This window comes from Apis florea, unplaced genomic scaffold, assembly GCF_048593485.1.
Source record: "Apis florea isolate Af1SG1 unplaced genomic scaffold, ASM4859348v1 contig_3391_pilon, whole genome shotgun sequence".
NCBI lineage: Eukaryota > Metazoa > Arthropoda > Insecta > Hymenoptera > Apidae > Apis > Apis florea.
In genome coordinates this window covers 3,006,537-3,019,899 of record NW_028256754.1, presented here as the reverse complement: position 1 = coordinate 3,019,899, position 13,363 = coordinate 3,006,537, and the positions used below count along the sequence as shown (strand labels likewise).

The following is a 13,363-nucleotide window of genomic DNA, read 5'->3' as shown; positions in this document are numbered from 1 at the left end:
TTATAAAATTAAAAAATAAAGTGTATATGAGTATTTTTCTACAAGAAGAAATATTCAATACTCTTGGGGCTTCAAGTTGAAAGTGTTAAAAAGTTTTGAAAGCATAAAATTGTATTTATCTTTTTAATAGCTTTTAAAAGATAAAAAATATTTTTCAAGTGTGTTTCCTTACACTTTTCTACAAAACTTAAATAATAATTACGTTTCATTAACACTAATAATTCCCGCTTAAATAACAACATATGGTTCAACGGAAATCATATTCAACTCTCTTCTTCTACCCTTAAACCATCTCTTAGTTAAAATCCAGTCTTCTCACAATTACAATTAAAACCAAAAATTTCAATTTCTCAAGAAATTATCATCGCTCCGTTCTAAATTTAAAAATAATTCAAACTCAATTCATTTCACGCCAAACACAAAGCCGCATAAACGAAACAACACAAGGCGAAAGATCGAAAATAAAACCGGAATAAACAGTGAATAAAAATGGAACACACCTTCAGTTGTCCACGAAACGAAGAAACGAAGAAATCGATCGATCGTGAGGAAATTCAACGGTGAATTCGCGCGCTAAAATGAATCACAGGACGAAGAAAAGGGAGACAGTTTCGCAGAAGAACGCGAGAGCATGGAGAAAGGAATGACCTTGCGCACGTAGGATATTTCGAATCGAATCGAGGAGAGCGCGTACAAAGACGCGCGCCATGATTAACCGGTTCCAACCGTTCGTGATTCCTTTGTGAATCAACCGTTTTCCCGCGTATCCGGTAACTAGGTTTCCTTCTTCACAGCCTAACCTCGTCGATGGTGGGTTAGTGTGCCTCTAGGCGTGTTTCCCACGCGACGTGTGATTCACTTGACTTTGTCATCTTTGATCGCTTTCTTAACCCCACACGCGGGAGAGGCTCTGTTGAAAGTTGGACGGAAGGAAAAATTAGACGCGGGAAAAATTGCGTTGTGAAGACGAATCCAGTGTTGGCTTCTGTTGGTTGAAGAATTGTATGTATGTGAATGTAAAATCAATGAAGAAGTAATGAAGATATGAGATTTGAGGATAGAATGAATGAAAGTATATTTTAGTTTAAGTTGAATAGTTCAATAATTGTTGGAAAATTGAGAATTGATTGATTAAATTGATTGATAGAATGATGTTGTTGATGAAAGTATATTTTGAAAACTAGATTTTGTTCGCATTGTTTGTATTACAGTATAAATTGTTTTAAATTGCGTTCAATTGTAATCGATTTTTATCTTAAAATGTTAAATCTGTCTCTTTTCTTATAGTATAAGTCTTAAGTGAGAATACTTTCAATGTTACAAAGTTTTGCACTTTTTGTTTTATTTTTTCTATCATTTAAAGTACCTCTTATTTTTTATATTTCCATTGTGATACCATCACGTACAAAATATTCAAGGATATAATATTAACTTCTTATCAAAAGAGAGTAAAGTATGTGTTATCTAAATAGTAAAAAGTACTCGAATAGTGTTATGACATTTATAATGTATTTTTCTTATACAACTTACAAACTGCAAAAAAAAATTTAATAAAATTAAATATTTTGAAAATATATATAATTTGTATACTTTGTTGTGTTAACAATGTTCGAATAATTTTCTGATTTACTGTGAATAAATATAATCATGAGCATGAATAATAATTCAATGCAACATCAATAATCTATTATTGGACGTCAAACTCATCGTTTAACTATTATCATGAAAAAGAAAAGATTTTTTTCATACTTTTTTTTATATCGTTTAAATAAATAATAATTTAAAATAATAAAAAATATTGCAAATAAAAATCTTAAAATTATTGAAAAATCTATATTGAAAATCTATTAATTGGAATATTCAAATGCTCAATATATACGTGTAATAGAAATAAAATTTGTTTAAATAAGCATAAAAACTTTAATCAGCTTTTAAATAAATATCCTTACTTTCTATTAACTTTTTATCTAAGAATATCTAATCGAATAACATATTTTATTACTTTTACAAATCATTCTAAGATAATAGAATACATTTTATCAATAAATTTATCTCAAATGTTCTTTTTTTCTTTTTTATTTCTAATAATTCCATTGGATAAAAGTTACTACTAATCCGCTTTCCTATTCTTATTGAATAATTTAAATCAATTTTTAATGATAATGCTAATATAAAGAAGATAATCAGAAGGACACGCTGAATAGATGACATATAGTGATAGAATATATGAAATTCTTATGAATCGTTGTTGAATTTTGAAGTATAATGAATGATTAATTATATATCTATTTTTATTATTTAAGTTATCGCAATATAATGGATATTTTATAAAATTGTAAATTATTAGTAAATCTCTATTAAATGGAATAGACAAAATTACTTCTGAATTTCATTATAATATAAAAAAAAATTTTTCACTATTTTCCATATGATTTTTTGACGTAACTAACTTTCCAAACGATTTCACGTTTTTAAAACAAACAAAAGAAAAAGTAAGATTCTCATCCTAATAATATTGATACATGATATTGCTAGTCTAGTCTATTAGATCGAAGCAACATTAGAAGTAGCATTACATCCACTGTGGGCATTGAAATCTCTCGGAAGTATTATGTATCGATATCTGTACGCAAGATATGTATCGCATTTCGAGTAATTCAATGTAATTAGACACAATTTTTACGTGAAAAACAGTTACCTTGATAATGACAAGACCAATAAACTTCCAATGGCAAGAAACAGTTTCTATACTTTAAATCACACTTTGTGGTCGAGAATAGAATTCCAATGATTCTTGGATCACAATAACTTTAATATTTATAAATACATTTTATTCTTGATGACTAAGATTCGTGATAAAGAAATGATAAATAACGAAGCAATTTTGAAATGAAATAAAAATTCTTAAAATTTTTAAAAATTTCAATCTATAAAGATACATTGATGATTGTTTAGAATAGATGATTAGATAATTATTTAGAAAATTGTAATATTAAAAGATATACATATTAAAAATATATATGTAAATATGATTAAAATAAAATAAAATAAAATATCATATCTATTATTAGATAAATGTTAAAAAACATTAACAAAAATTCAAATTTTAAATTTCTTTCAAATCAATTCAATTTTATTTTGAAACTTAAATAAATTTAAGTTTATTAAAAAAATTCTAAATTAATTTCAAAAATTGTTTCATTTGTATACATGTATTTATTATTTCTTTATTATAAATATTTCATTTCATGATTCTTCAAATCTTAAAATCAAATCAGATTAAAATTTCTTAGAAATTGAATAACATTGAATCATTTGGCATTCCTTACTTTTTTATTCTACTATTTTATCACTCATATTTATAATATCATATTTTTTTCTATTCTATCAATTGCGATACATTCTAGAACGATGAGGTTTCTATAATTTTAAGTAATTACAATGTGCATCAATTGTTATCAATTACCGTTTCTTTGATAAGAAATAATCTTGTATTTGCGCATTTTTAATCCAAAAAAGTAAAGTGATAACGATCATTCAATGCTGTTTATTCATATTAGGTCAATGTCTGTGTAGTGGATCGGCTTAGCGGAAAAACATTAAGAGAAAAATGATTTTTATTAATAATGTAAAATCAAATACGTTATTTATCGACAAAAATTAGATTTTTCTCTTTCTTTTGATTGATCTTGGATTTCATTTTAATCCATCCGACGACCAAAGCAAATATATATCTAATTTAAAAATCTCTAGTTCTAAGGCGTATTGTTACCTTAGACGATCGTGTAAAGATAATAGGGAATTTTATTACAAAGAAAAGCTCTTTAATCGGAAGATAAGTCATTTTTTTAAAACTATAATACGTTATTCAGGGACTGCACCGTGAATCAGTTTCGTTAAATGATTAAGAAGTAAATAAGATTAAGATATTGATGAATAAGATTTAGATAAATAACAATTTAATTAACTTTGTACATCTTTTTATGATTCTTATAATTATTATAATTATTAATTATTAATTATTAAATCTTACGATAAAAAAAATTATTTTAATTCACTTTATTGTAATTCCATGACCTCTTTTTGATATTTTATTACTGCCATGATGAAAGATTCATCTGTTCAAATACGATATATAATTGAATAGCAACATTAATTATTAAATATCGTATAAAAGATTAGATTTACAAATATTAATTATTTATGAGATTACCAGAAACACTTGTAATAACTACATTATACATGATGTATTTGATTTTTTTGTTGAATTTTCTAAAATGTATATTGACTACTACTCAAAATAAAACTAGAACTTTTAATCTTTCTTCATTTACTCTCTTGATTTAAAATCAATAACACATTGATTTTTCTTTATTTCAATACCAAAGAAACAAAAAAACTTTATCTTCTATTTTCTAAATATCTAAAAATAACTAATTCAATAATTCTTTAATCTCATGCATAAATTAAAAAATAATTTAAAAAAAAATTATATATGCAATGTTTAAGTTTTTATATAAGATTATGATCAAGAAAATTGTTAAATTGTAATTTTTAAATTTGTTTAATATCTATAACAATATATCTCGAAAGTAAATAACTCTAACGAAAAGCAACATTATTCGATTATTCAAATGGCTGTGTCATGTTCTGGTTTTACCGTATTATCGACGAAAGAAGCATTTTTCTATCAATTGTGCAACGTTTAATCGAAAAAGCATAACATCGATCACGCAACGTGCCGCGATTAAAGAATCAAAGAAGAATTACATCGCGCTTTCTACACGATCTCCTTGATCCTCAGCCAATTAACGACTCAGAATGAAGGAAGAAAAAGGAGAATAATCAACGAAAGTGAGAACAGAAAAAAGAGAGACACACGAGAATCGCGTCAGAGCGTCCTATAAATATCTAATTTCCACCTCACGCCCTCGTCTCTTTTGCAATACCGTTATAATGTTCGCGTGTTGCCTTGCAAAATGATCAATGAAATCTCAATCGCAAGTCCTGACATAGAAATCTCGCATTCCCATAATTAGACAGCGAAACTTCATTAGAGGGCGATACAGATATCTTTCATTCTATCATCTGTGACATTTTTATTCAATTTAAATTAACGTGTTAGATTTTATAATTATATTTATATTTAAAACGTATCTTTTTATAATTTTTTATTATCAAAAATATTGATTTTCATTTTAGTTTATAATATTTAAATTGATGTTTCATTGTATTTATAATATTTTTTAATTTCATGATATACATCTTTTTTTTATAATATTTCATTTTTTTTTAATTAATAAGAAAATTCATTATCCAACGACTGTAACATGCAATTATATATTTCCTATTTTCATAATTCCTTGACCAAATTATCAAAAATTTCAAGCCTCTTAATTACGATAAAAAGTTTGTCTAATTAAAATATCAAAATTTAAATATTTTTTCTGTGAACTTTATGTATTCTCATGAAATGATTTAATTTTTATATATTTATTAGAATATTAGTATGTTCCTTAAACAGTTACAGGAAAAAGTTAACCACATATTTATTTTACCATTTAGAAATAATCTTTGTGAAATTCTTACAATAGAATTGATAAAGTGATATTATAAATTTAAAATTAAATTGATATTAAAGTTTAAAGGTAAATATAATAATTCTTTTACTATAAATAGATTCATTGCAGATTTATTGCAAGAAATTATTATGTACAACATATAGATAGTTTTGCTTATTAATAAAAAAATAATGTTTATATATTTTTTAATGTAATATATGTAATATAATAATTTTTTTTAATGTAATATATTAAACTCTATAAATTTATTTTATATTCGTCAATCCTTCTTATCTTATGTAAATAATTATAAAGAATTTAAATATTTTTATAGCAGAAAAATAAATTTCCTTCGATACATACTATAATTTAATATTCTACAAAACTTATAATAAATAATAAATTTATGCATAGAAATTAAAATTATAGTATTGTTCAAAAACTTTCTGCAAAATACCTGCATTTTCTAAAGATAATTAAATTTTGGCAATCGAGATCATCGCCATTTTTAAACAGAATAATCATCCAATATTAACGAATCTAATAAAGAATCTAAATAAACAATCTCAAAATATATACATTGAAAAACTGGATAAAGTAAAATCAAATCAACAAATCGAATATAAGTCGACATTTTAAGTGAAAACTACTTTCATAATTCATAATTTATTCATCAACATTCATCGTCTTTAACCGGAGATCATAAATCGCGAAGCGGTTCTAAGTAAAGTAGCTGTCATCGCGCGGCAAGGAAGCGATCGGATCATTCACGAAATTACGAAATTTCTCGTTGCTCAGATGCTATAATAGAAAGTCAACAGTCACGCCGGAGAAACTCTTCTCCCCCGAAAGAAAGAAACGGGTCACGTATACTCCTGTAAACTGTAAGATTTAGAACCGATCGGAATTCGCGCGTGCCCCTAACGAGCAACCAACACAAGCAAACAAAACAAAGAAAAAATACGACCCTCCAAGAGAAAGAGAAATAAGAATTTCAGAGAAGGAATGGTACTCAACTGTTGAAATCTTTTTAACAAAAATTAACAAAAGTTTAATTTCAATTTCAAAATTTGTTTTCTCTTTCTCAACTATGTTCAACGTCACTTTCGTTACCAATTTAACGGTATATTAACATATTTAATTTATATACAGAATACTTTTAAAATTAAGAAACAAACTAAATTCGTTTTATTTATATTTCTTCCTTCCTCTAAGATGAATAAGATGAATAAGTTTTTTTCCTAAAACATGCTTGCGTAAAGATAAAAGATAGAAAAAAAATTGCGAATTATTACTTTCTTTCTTTCCTCCTGTATCAAAGATCAAAGTACCGATTCAAAGTTAGCCTTGATATATAACTCCTATGCATTTCCAAAAAGAAAAATATAACAATACAATATCTCACGAATATCTTATCGTTTCTTTCGAAACACACCATTCCACTAAATTCCCCCCAATAATATATTTATCGAAGATTACCGCGCGATTCAAAACACTTCGCCGATCCCACACTTTCTCCTCGCGGAAAAACGAGCGCAGAAAATCACGTACCTGCCAAACAAAAGTGAAACCTCTCTGCCTATAGCGGAAACCTATCGACAGTCTGCGTATCTTCCTTGCAACCGGAACGATCCGACGTGCCCCTTTGATCGCATGGAAAAAATGGAAATCACTGTTTTCGTCGGAACGAGACACCATACGGACGTGTCGTGGGTCCGATCACCGATCACCGGCCACGGAGCCACGAGTTTTTCGTGTTCATAAGCGCGCGCACGGCCAAGAGAGAGAAAGAGGGAGAGGAAACGTTGGTCAGAATCGTTGGAAGGCGGTCGACGACCAAGGATCCTCGTAATCGGCCCAGGTGAAAGCCGTTTAGGTGAGCGGCGAGCGAGCGACTGGCTTAGCCACGATCCACCAGAGGTACCAGAAGCGATTCAGGATCCCCTCTTGCTCCGCTATAACTTTCACGACACACACGGTTAAAGAGTCATTCTCTTTATCTCTTTCTCTCTTTGCTCTTCCTCTCACGATTTTTCCTCGCCACTCCCCCGCCCCCCTTCGCGCCTCACGAATCGCGCGGTGCCCCTCCTCCCTTCCCCAGGTGTCCCTTCGACGATTTTTTCGATGTCAAAGCTGTGGTTGACCGGATCGCGGGACGCAATGTAACAATGGCGCCGATCTATCGTGGATAGGAATTCAGGTTTAGTTGCGAAATTCTGTGAAAGATACGAAAGGGTGTCGTGGAAAGATCGGCTTTCGTTTTCGGCTCTTCGTTCAATAAATGTGATGGAACTTTTCTTCTGGAGGTGATGATTTTAGTTTGAATGTGAGAGAGACGATGTGAGAGGCAATAGGTAGTAGGTTTTTTAAACGTAGAATTTAGATTCTGAAATTTCTAGATTTCTAAGAGTGGAAGTTAGATTCGTTGAGTTAGATTTTAAGATTAAAGTTTTAAGTTCGAGTCTAAGAAATACTTGAGTTTCTTGAAATTGTTGTAAATATGAAAATCATCCAAAACTGGAAGGTGAAAATTATAATAGAATAAATTTAAAAAATGAGTTATTTTGGGTGAAGAGGAAATTGAGTGGTTTAATCAGATGAGAATGGTGAGAATTGGTGATTAGTTATTACTAGGAATTTAATATTCTTGTACAAGAAAGGAATTTCACGAGTGACAAGTTACAAGTTATTGAAAGTCATTGATCATCCATCTTACATTTTTTAAAGTTAGAACATTTCACAATCTAAATGCGCTAAAAGGTCTGATATAAAATTTTTGTATAAGATTACGAATTAAAATATTTGAGAATATCTATGTAAGAAATTTTTTATTATAGCACTGAACACAAAAATGGTGAAAAAATAAATATCCTTTTTACAATTGTTTTATCACATTTTATTAAACTGAAACTGTAAAAAATTTAAATTTAACAGAAATATAAAATCAAAAAGAATTGCAAAAATTTAGAATAAATTATAGAAATCTAGAAAATCAAAAAATTAATATGTATCTTGTGTATATACCTTGCAACTTATCAATCCACAAATACATCAATTGATTGAGCACACGAGCTCAGATGATTCATCCAAACAAATTTTTCGAGTTTCTTACCTCGAATCACTAGTTTTATGAAGGATCATTTAAAAACGATTCACCACTTTTTTCCAACATTCATTCTTCCAATAACTTCTTTAAAACTTTTTGCGCGATATTAAATGATGACGTTAAAACCTTAAGAAATACGTTGATAGATATCGAAACGACTAGAACGATTTCGTTGCAATATCTAACTATGCTATCGATATCGATATTGTGCTTGTATGAAGTTATTATCTTCGTTGCAAAATCAAAATTATCAGATTTTTAATCGATCATTGATATGATCATATATGTCAATTTAATTTCAATTAATAATGACGATAGAAAATTTTTATGCCAAAAAGAAAATAAAAATATTCTAAAATCAAGCTCTATTTTTAAAACATAATTAAAATTAATTAATAATTTACATATATCTCACATAACTTGAAACATTTCTTCAAGTAAGGAAACTTTACTTTTGTATTCAACCATGTGAAATTGTATTCTGTGTGAATTTATGTAAATTTCGATCAAGTTGTCAATTGTAATTAAAAATAATTACATATTAACCTGTAACGAATCAGAAATGGAGCAACGAAACAATTTCTAAGTTTTTAGAAATTAATGAAGAATGTCATATTTTATGGAATATAACGAAAACGTATTTGAGAAATGAAAATAGAAAGAATGATTTAAAAATACGCATTTTAAAATAAAATTCCTCGAAACGTTTAGATCAATTTGACAATAATGAATTTACATATTGTGTTAACAGTTTACAGTTTACATAATTAATTGTGCGTATAAATTGCATTCGATCTGAATTGAAACACTTTTTTTCTGAGTGTTACATTTATACCAGAAGATCATATTTGAAAAGATTCGCGTATATCCGTTCTAAATAGATGGATTAATTGGAAATATTTATCATACATATTTTACTTCAATTTTTTGCTTAATTATTATTTTTTTCATTTTATTTTCTTGTTTCTTTTTATAAAAAGAATGTAGAATTTATAATTAATAGAAAAATTAGCAGATGTTATGTATAGAATGTTAAACACAAGATCGATTAATATGAACCAACAATAATGTGATTTCGCTGTCAAAAAGTACGTATTCACATTTTCAGCTCTTATTATCAACAGTTTTAACAACTCTTCACGTTTCTTCATTGTTAACGTGGAATATGACTTTTACTTATCATAAATTCAATGAACTTTGCACTTTTAAGATTTAAATAAAAGTATTTCTTTATTTCTTTTTTCGATGCAAGTAATGAACACATTTTATAGGATACAGAATAGAGTTATTTAACTTTTATTAATCGTAAATTTATCGAGCTTTGTATTTTATTGCTATAGTATATTAATATTACGGAAAGATTAAATTTCATTATAAAATAACATGTTTCCATATTTCTTTTTTTCCTAGTGCAAACAGTCAACACATTTGGATTAAAGTTAATTATAAAAATATTTTATAAATAATATATTTTATATGCTATATTATACTTGAATTTTAATGTTATAACATTTAAACTTTAAATAATCAAAACCATTCTTTAATTCTGAATTTAAAATTTGATTGATTTTTTTTTATTAATTTAAAAATTTAAGATATATGAAATATAAAAAAAAAAATTAAATATAAAATATTATTTCATACATTCTCTGTTAATATCTCTAACATTTTGGAAATATTTACTGTAATGGAATCATTAATTAAAAACTCTAATTTTAAAATTAAAAGAAAAATTTATAAAATTACTATATGTAATATTTTTTAATATAAATATTATTAAACATAAATAATCAAAAATAATATATCGAATTATTTATTATCAAAAAGATGTCAAAATTTGTATAAAATAATATAGATAAAAAGTATAAAATGATATAAAATTTAGCATTATGTTAATAAATTAATAAATTTTTCTAAAAAAATAAAAATTTTATCAATCAAACAAAATCAAACAATTAATTATTCTAAAAAATATATTTTTTTTTCTTAAATTATCTTAACAAAAATTTTAAAAATCAAAGTTCTCCAATATGGCCTCACAATAGTATCTTCTGTGCAACCATAGATTTATACCACTATTCACCGATAGATGGCAGGACATTATCAAAGTGACCATAAAATTGCGTATATTTATCTATCATTCATTTCTATTTATTTCCATTCTCAGTAAAGTAGCAATTCGATCCACAATTTATTGTATATCATTAAAAAAAAATTCATTCTTATATTTTTTTATTTTAATTTTTCATGTCTACAATCATTTTTTCGAAAAAGAATATATAATAATAAATATAAAACATTTTTATATGAATTTCTTAAAAATTTTAATAACAATTCATGCATATGTTATAAAACGATAAAGTATTAAAATTTAACCATAAATATAATTTTTCTCAAAGCTCGGAATTTCTTTGATCACGAAAATTAAATTTCTTCACAAATAATTTTTTTACAGTCAAAGATCAAAATATTTAAAATTACTCTCGATAATTTTCTTGATAACATAATCAAATTTATCTTAAAGTCTAATTGTCATATATTTTAATAATAAAATTAAAAGTTTTCAAATATTTCTAAAAATGATTATTTAAAGTGTTGATTAAATTATTAGAAATATAATATATTTATCTACTTATTTATTTTTGTCCACTAAAATTTGTAAATAAATAATATTATCGTTTCAATTTTTTTATCAATATTTTAAATTAAATATAATTTAATTTTTTTAAAATAGATCTTAAATTTAAAAATATCGTCAGAATAAATCAGAATTTTTAATAAAAAAAAATTTTTTTAAAAATATCAATTTTTAATTTTTTTTAGTTTAAAAAATATTTATTTCAATTTTTCTCATAATAAAGAAATTGATATAACAAGAAGAAATTTAATTAATTAAAAAATATTATTTTAATTTAAATTTACAACTGTTATTAAACTAACTTATATAACTAACTTATATAAATTATTAAATAAATTATTATAAAAATTTTAAAATCTATCATTATGATAAATTATAATAGATCTAATATTAATGTGATTTCTTTCTTAACTTTCTCTTCAAAATTAAACCTTTTTTAAAATTAAATTCTTAGAATCAAATTAATACTTTATTTTTCTCTGATTCAAAAAATAAAAAAAAAGGGACAGTCCTTATTCATAAATTAAAAATTAATGTACAAATGATAAGAAAAAAGTCAGAGATAAAAAGAACAGAGAATGATGCATCGATAACTTTGTCAATGACGCATTTTTACTTCTTAAATTGATGGACTCGCATCGATTATATATACTTTCACGATAAATCGCACGAAGTGAATATATCTATATATATATATCAGAAACTTATGTACGAATTTGCTTGATATTAATATGCAAGAACGTGATAAATGCGACCACCACTGAATCTTATTGCGAAGCCACATATAAAGACCATTATTCCTATTGTTAGTCTGTTATCTTTCTTATGGAAATTGAGAAGACGAAAGACGAAGACGAATTATCTGTTCTATAATCCATCTTCAGTATGAAAATTTATAATTTCAAAGAATTTCATTTTTTAATTTCTGAGAATTTCTTTTCAAAAATGTTTTAAAAATTAACAAATATATAATATTTTGGAAAAAAGAATAATATTTTTTCCTTTGTCATTTTTTGTAGTTACTATTTCTTTTCTTTTTTTTAATTAAAACAAAGTTTCATTAATTTATATAATAATTTATTTCTTTACACTAAAAAGATTTATCATTCGCCAATTGGTTCTGTTTTATAAGAAGATTTTTGATCTAAAAATTCAAAAGCAAAATTAACAAATATGAAACTTTTATTTCTTTATTAATCAAAGAATTTTTACAAAATCTTTTCCAAAAAAATTATTTTGCAATCGTAGAAAATTTTAGCAATGATATAATTCATCATATTTGAAATATATCTTTTCTCGTACAATATAAAATTATTCAACACTTGTGCTATCTTCATTAAAAAGATTAATGAAATTTATATCGAGATTTGAATGAAATAAAACAATAATATCTGAGTTAATACACAACATGGAATTTTTATATTAGTTTCTGAACGTTTCATCATTCCTGTAAAAAATATATTTGAAATAGTGCAAAAGATTAATCTCTCTTATCTTCTTTTTCCACAACTGAAATGAAATTCGCGCGATCCAATGGATTTTCTGCTTTCTCATTCTTAGCTCATAACTGATGTTTTAGTCTTCAAACTATTAAATTCAATAATATCAAGTAATAACTCAGACAAAAGATTTTTCTGTGATAACAGCCTTCTTCGCATTTTCTTCAATTCTCACTTTTCTGTATATTATTAATTAATATACTATATATAATATATTATATAAATATATTCTGTATATTATAAAATTTACATATAAAAATACAAATAATTAATTTACATTTCAATATACACAAATTTGTATATTTTAATATCTCTTTTTTTCTCTTTTTTCAATGAAGAAATGAATTCTTAATTTTTGAGAAGAAGAAAAGATTATTTAACATTTATCTAAATTACAATTAAAAAACTTTGAGAAAATTTTATTAAGAAAATGTAAGATTAATCCAGATTTTGTTTTGATAAATATCAAATGAGTTTCTTAGTTGAAACTGATTAATAACTATAATTGTTTGGATTAGAATTTCATTCAATCTACGATTCATATCGCTCTAATATTTAA

At 25.4% G+C, this 13,363-nt stretch overlaps 1 protein-coding gene across 6 annotated transcripts in view; it reads right to left on the bottom strand.

Annotated features, from left to right (window-relative positions):
• Nucleotides 1–8,696, bottom strand: part of kkv (hyaluronan synthase-like protein kkv) — a 44,637-nt gene extending 35,941 nt beyond the window's left edge. For 3 of the 6 annotated variants that reach the window (XM_086912554.1, XM_031919580.2, XM_086912557.1), the window contains exon 1: nt 8,674–8,694. The gene's annotated coding sequence lies outside the window, so the exon portion shown is untranslated. Of the gene's footprint in view, nt 1–7,112; nt 7,464–8,673 lie in introns of those variants that run through there. The other 3 variants (XM_086912558.1, XM_086912555.1, XM_086912556.1) reach the window with 3 other exon arrangements.
• Between the last annotated feature and the right edge of the window lie 4,667 nt (nt 8,697–13,363).